Source organism: Palaemon carinicauda, chromosome 37 (assembly GCF_036898095.1).
Source record: "Palaemon carinicauda isolate YSFRI2023 chromosome 37, ASM3689809v2, whole genome shotgun sequence".
Lineage (NCBI taxonomy): Eukaryota > Metazoa > Arthropoda > Malacostraca > Decapoda > Palaemonidae > Palaemon > Palaemon carinicauda.
The window spans coordinates 4,335,369-4,342,677 of NC_090761.1; positions in this window are offsets into that span (position 1 = coordinate 4,335,369).

Below are 7,309 nucleotides of genomic sequence, written 5' to 3' on the forward strand. Positions count from 1 at the left end.
ACTGAGATTTAATCATTTTTTAGTTTTTAGGATATTTCCTTTTTCTTGGATATGAAAATTAACGCATGTTTTGGATAAAATTTGTCATGATATAATGTAGCCATTCTCACCAATAAAATTCAGAATTGATGTTTATCTACTTACCCTAACCTCTGTTAAGAAAGAACATGTGACCAAGTATTAAAGAATATTTAAATAAACATAGTAAGTGTTTATCACAATCAAACTTCTGGAGAGAGAGAGAGAGAGAGAGAGAGAGAGAGAGAGAGAGAGAGAGAGAGAGACTTACCTTACCTTATTGCCTTATTCTATGTTTGGGTTCCCCCAGGTCCCTCAGTGTGAGGCACCTCGCATATCCACCAGAGAGTTGCTAATGCATCTTCCGGTGTATTTTGCATCTTCCAGTCTTGGATGGTCTAGGATGCATCTTAGGTATTTATCGAGCTTATTCTTAAACACATCTACGCTCACTCCTGATATGTTTCTTAGATGAGCTGGCAGCGCATTAAATAGTCGCTGCATTATCTATGCTGGTGCGTAGTGGATTAATGTCCTGTGCGCCTTCCTTAGTTTTCCTTGTATAGTTTTTGGCACTATTAATCTACCTCGGCTTGCTCTTTCTGATATTTCTAGCTCCATGATGTTTTCAGTAATTCCTTCTGTTTGCTTCCATGCTTGTATTATCAAGTAGCGTTCTCTTCTCCTTTCTAGACTGTATAGTTTTAAAAATTGCAGTCTTTCCCAGTAGTCAAGGTCCTTAACTTCTTCTATTCTAGCAGTATAGGACCTTTGTACACTCTCTATTTGTGCAATATCCTTTTGGTAGTGTGGGTACCATATCACATTGCAGTACTCAAGTGTACTACGTACATAAGTTTTGTAAAGCATAATCATGTGTACATCTTTTCTTGTTTTAAAGTGTCTGAATAACATTCCCATTTTTGCTTTACATTTAGCCAACAGTGTTGCTATTTGGTCATTGCATAACATATTCCTATTTAACATCACACCAAGGTCTTTAATTGCTTCCTTGTTTGTGATTGTCTCGTTACTAGGTCCCTTGTATGCATATACCATTCCATCTCTGTTTCCATAGTTTATTGATTCGAATTTATCGGAGTTAAATGCCATCCTATTTATCTCCGCCCATTCATATATTTTGTTTAGATCTCTTTGTAGTGAGTTCCTATCTTCATCACAAGTAATTTCTCTACTTATTCTTGTGTCATCGGCGAAACTTCTCACTACAGAGTTTTTAACATTACAGTCTATGTCTGAGATCATAATAGCAAACAGCAGTGCAGCTAATACCGTACCTTGTGGCACGCCAGATATTACCTGATCTTCATCTGATTTCTCGTCATTTGCAACCACTATCTGTTTTCTGTTTTGCAGGAATTCTTTTACCCATTTTCCTATCTTTCCCACAATATTATGCTTTCTCATTTTTTTCTCTAATATATTATGGTCTACCTTATCAAAGGCTTTTGCAAAATCTAGATAGATCACATCTGTGTCTTTTTAATTTATCATATTTTTGTATATGTTTTCATACTGTGCTATCAGTTGGGTTTGTGTACTTTTTCCGGGCACAAAACCGTGTTGACCTATATCAAACAAATTGTTTGTAACCAAATGATCCATTATTTTCTTTTTTATTACCCTCTCATACAATTTCATAATATGTGATGTTAGACTAACAGGTCTATAATTGCTTGCCTCTAGTCTTGATCCACTTTTGAAAATAGGGGTTATATAGGCTAATTTATGTTTAACATATATCTCACTCATATCTACACTTTGTCTTAGCAGTATTGCAAGAGGCTTCGCGATAGTGTGTGCAGTTTTTTTTTAACAGAATCGCTGGAACTCCATCTGGTCCGGCTGCCGATCCATTTTTAATTTCGCTTATAGTCTTGACAATATCTGCTTCATTCATATCTATATTCGTTAGATATTCAACATTTTCTTCTCTCGTTTCTGTTTCATTATTCTCATTCGCAATTCTTGGCGTGAACTCACTCCTATATTTTTCTGCTAATATGTTGCATATTTCCTTTTTTTTATTTGTTAGCCGTCCTTCAATTCTTAGAGGGCCTATTTCTAATCTCCCTTTATTCATCTTTTTTGCATAGGAGTAAAGCACTTTGGGTTTTGTTTTTTTATATTCTGAAGTGTCCTTTCTTCTAAGTCCCTTTTTTCATTTTCTTTCGATTGTATGATCTTTTGTTCTGCATTTTCTATCTTATTTTTTATTTCCATCATTTTCCACACATTTTTTTCTTTTGCAAGATTTTTCTTCCACTTTCTAATTTTTTGAAATAAGACCCTTCTGTCTCTTGGTATGCATGTCTGTTGTTTATTGTTTTTTTTTTCGGTACATATTTTTTAACAATTTTCTCCAGTATTTTGTACAGTATGTCCGTATCTACCTGTATATTATCACTTACGAATACATTTTTCCATTCTTTGTTCGGTTCTTCATTTATTTCTGACCATTTTATATTCTTACTATAAAAATTATATTTTCCATAACCTTCCCAAAGTTTTGTGCTTTGATTATCTCTGCGATCACTTGCTTTGAAATGGACTATTAATTCTATGACATTGTGGTCTGAAATTCCCGTGTTATACACTATTATTTCTTTAACATAATCCACCTCATTCACAAATACTAGATCTAGGACATTTTCCTTTCGTGTTGGAATGCAGTTTTTTTTTTTTTTTTTTTTTTTTTTTTTTTTTTTTTTTTTTTGCATATTATGTTCTGATAGCCTATCTTGAAGCTTTTCAAATTGCTTCTTATCTTCTGCGCTACTATTACTTTCTTTTTTATATGTATATATACAACCACTTTCTTCTGTCCGTTCTTTCCAATCCACGCAAGGAAAGTTAAAATCTCCGGATAGAAGTATATTCCAGTCTTTATGGTTTCTACATATATCATCTATTTTTTTTTATTATTATGTCAAACTCCTTAGTGTTTGGGGGTCTGTAAACTACAATATTCACTAGTTTTTCAAATTCAAATTCTACCGCAATCAATTCACATTCTGTGTTGCTGTATTTTTCACAGACTTTTCCTTAATTTATGTCTCTTCCATATATTGTGGTTCCCCCTTGATTCCTATTTGTTCTGTCTGATCTATAAGTTTGGAAACCCTTTATCTGGTCATCATTGCCAGTCTCTTGGGAATACCATGTTTCACTTATATTTAATATACCTATTTTTTCAATAGAGAGAGAGAGAGAGAGAGAGAGAGAGAGAGAGAGAGAGAGAGAGAGAGAGAGAGAGAGAGAGAGAGAGAGAGAGAGAGAGAGAGAGAGTAAAATGAAAAGGCCACAATTAAAAATGTATTTGTGATTCCTCACTGCCAAAACCCAATCATTTAAAAGGGAACACTTTTACACACGGAATGTCTTGTCTCTGTCATTCATGATCACCCTCTAAACCTTAATGTTATTTATACTTCTTTTATTCTTATTAATTAATAACCGAGAAATATATTGTAGTTTTTGCATGCTTTAATGTTATTTATTTGTGTGCTTAATTGTTGAATGGCATGAGCTCTTACATTTTATACATTTAATAAATGATAACAGAAAAATATCGAGCTCTTATGTTGTCAAAAATCTGTTCCTGACAGCAGTTGCAAACTCGATTACATATGGGAATAAAATAGCAAAAATCACTGATAAAATCTTTGCAGTAAGCTTTTGGAAACCTGTGTGGCCTGATTGGTAACGTCTCTGCCTGGCGTTTGCCAGTCGGGGGTTCGAATCCCGCTCAGACTCGCTTGTGTCATTAGTGTCTGCAACCTTACCATCCTTATGAGCTAAGGTTGGAGGGTTTGGGGGAGCCTATAGGTCTATCTGCTGAGTCATCAGCAGCCACTGCCTGGCTCTCCCTGGTCCTAGCTTGGGTGGAGAGGAGGCTTGGGCGCTGATCATATAATATATGGTCAGTCTCTAGGGCATTGTCCTGATTGCTAGGGCAATGTCACTGTCACTGAGCGACAATTAAACCTTTATAAAAAGATAATTTTTCAAGAGATCTGTCTCCTGAGTTAACACCCTTTTTTGTCTGATGTCAGATTCATAAAGAATCCAATTATATTTTGTTCTTATCATTATTACGATATTTCTTAAGCTTTAAAAATACCAGTCTCTAATTACTATGCTTATTATAATTTCCCTTCATAGGTTATATATGACAGATGTATTTTATCGTTGTTATTGATCTTAAGATATTTTAGATTTTTTAATTATTACCCCATATATATATTTTATTTATTTCATTGTTTATTTTCCTCACTTGGTTATTTTCCCGGTTGGGGCCCTTGCGCTTTCAGTTTCCTACTTTATAAGCTAGGGTTGTAACTTAGTTAATAATCATAATCATCATCCTCATCATCACCATTATTATTATTATTATCATTATTATTATTATTATTATTATTATTATAATAATAATAATGATTATTATTATTATTATTATTACTATTATTATTATCATTATCATTATTATTATTATTATCATTATCATTATTATTGTAGTAGTAGTAGTAGTAATAATAATAATAATAATAATAATAATAATAATAATAATTATTATTATTATTATTATTATTATTGTTATTATTATCCAGCTTTGAGGAATCCATCCTTTTCCTCACTATATGTGCTGCTTCAAATGGCGTGCCCTTTTGCACAAGTCCCGGGACTATATCTACTCCTACTGTCTCGAGATTCCTTTTCATTGAGTTAAGTATGGTCGCTAGTGCTCCTTTGATTATTGGCACCACTTACACTTGCATATTCTATGGCCTTCTCAATTCCATTCGTAATTCTTGGTACTTTCCTCTTTTTCTCCTCAGAATATTCCCAGAGCAGTTTAACCTGATCATTTTCTACCACAACTGGAGGTTCATGTTCTCATCATTTGCTGCCGCATTGTATTTCATATTTTCGACAGAGACTCCAATGGAGAGCTTTACACACTGTATCATGTAGTTTCTTATATTATACGGAATGAAGTAATTAGGGGTACCACAGGAGTTAGAAAACTATCAGATAAGATCCAAGAAAGTAGACTGAGGTGGTACGATTATGTCATGACAAGAGATGAACAGTATATTGGGAAGAGAGTGATGGAAATGGAGGTACAGGGAACGAGAAGGAGAGGGAGACCAAAGCGAAGGTGGGTGGACTGTATTAAGGATGACCTTCTATCAAAGGGATTAACTGCTGATGAGGTGTGGGACAGAGGTAGATGGAGAAAGGTGACCAGAAACATCGACCCCACATAGAAGTGGGAAAAGATGTAGACAAAGAAGAAAGAAGATCATGTAGTTTCTTATATCAATTCTGAGCAAGTGCTGTGCATTCACTGGCGGTGTGGTTGATAATTTCTTCTTTTCCTATACATTTCTTGCACTTTGACGAGATGTTAGTTCCGTCTATTGCTCGTTGAATATATCTTGTTCTTAAGGCCTGATCTTGTGCTGCCATTATCATCCCTTCAGTTTCCTTCTTAAACTCTCCTCTCTGTAACCAGTGCCATGTTTCCTGACTGGTCAATTCTTCATATAGCTGATAAAGCCCACTTCCAATGCAATCTTTCAGCACTCCCTGTACATTAGGGACATCAATGTACCTAATGCTCGCCACTGTAGGCATTATTAGTCGTTTTTTGCACCATTCCTTCGCTCTTGGCCCTCTACATCTTCTCCCATTTCCAATCTATCATCTTGCGTAGAATCTCTTAAACTTTACTTCATAGTGCCGCTCCAGCCCTGGTAACAAGCCATATGGCCTATGTTCCATAAATATAATAAAGGTAATTTTAATCTTGTAAAAGAAGCAATAGAATTAAAAAGAAATGTATGTACCAATGAGAAATCCAAGCAAAAAAGGCAGTTTTATCACCTTAGAACCATCAAAACTATTGGTATAACTTAATTTTGAAAGTCTGGTGTTTCCCAGAGTCAACCTTGCGGCATTAAAATGTTATGTTGGTTAATATAAATAGCTTAATGAATTTAGGATACAACCATTGAAAAACAATCCAACTACTAGTAATCCTCTTGGTAGTGCTCCAAGGGAAGAGCCTTGCTAGGGGCATCTTATAATCATGACATTGAAATAGAATTTTAATTTTATTGATTTTTTCATCTGATTGTACGATTTAAGAGGATCTACCACCTTGATTACAACATAACTTCGTAATGAATTTGAGTCTACAAATCTGAAAGCTAATTTTCATGCAATGACTTTTCTGTTCCATCGTGAAAAGAATCTTGTGGTAGCCAAGATTTCTTAATATAAATCTACGTTATCAAATGAAATGCGAATCTATCTCCAAATCCCCATTAGGCCCAATTACTCTTTTGGGTAAAGATTTTACCAATACATAACTTAATATTATAAGAACGCCCTTGGCAAAATATTTCATTCACACAAGGTATAGCGTGGATGCGTAGTCATTTGCATAATTTTTAGCTAAATACAGGAATCGATAGAAATTATATAAACATTATTATTATTGATGATACTAGCGAAAAAAATCCTGATACTTGAAACCACACACAATGAGGCAAAATTCATGTGGGGCATTGGTATACATTCGAAACGTAATCTATTCATCTCGCGCTTATGGAGTATATTAAAATGTTCTATTGATCCTAGCCTCAAAGGAAGCCAAGACTGGATTGCTATAAAGGTAAAGGGCTTCAAAATATTGTTCTTTGATTAATATTTCCTCAGGGCCAAACAACTACTCCTATCAGTAATAGTATTTATTAAAGCGAGCAAGGATATACCATGTCTTTACTTTTGACCTTCAGTGGATTTGTGTACTTGCACTATTTATCTGTTATTATTATTATTATTATTATTATTATTATTATTATTATTATTATTATCATATATATATATATATATATATATATATATGTACAGTATATATATATATATATATATATATATATATATATATATATATATGTGTGTGTGTGTACAGTATATATATATATATATATATATATATATATATATATATATATATATATATATATTTACACATTTACACACACACACACACATATATATATATATATAAAGAGAGAGAGAGAGAGAGAGAGAGAGAGAGAGAGAGAGAGAGAGAGAGAGAGAGAGAGAGAGAGAGAGAGAGAGAGAGAATAGCCTTTTCATTTATATATGAACTATTTGTTTATTTTCCCTCATATAAATCTTGCTAAATAGCTTTTAATATTAAATGAAAAAAAATCCAGGAAACTTCATTTCTTTC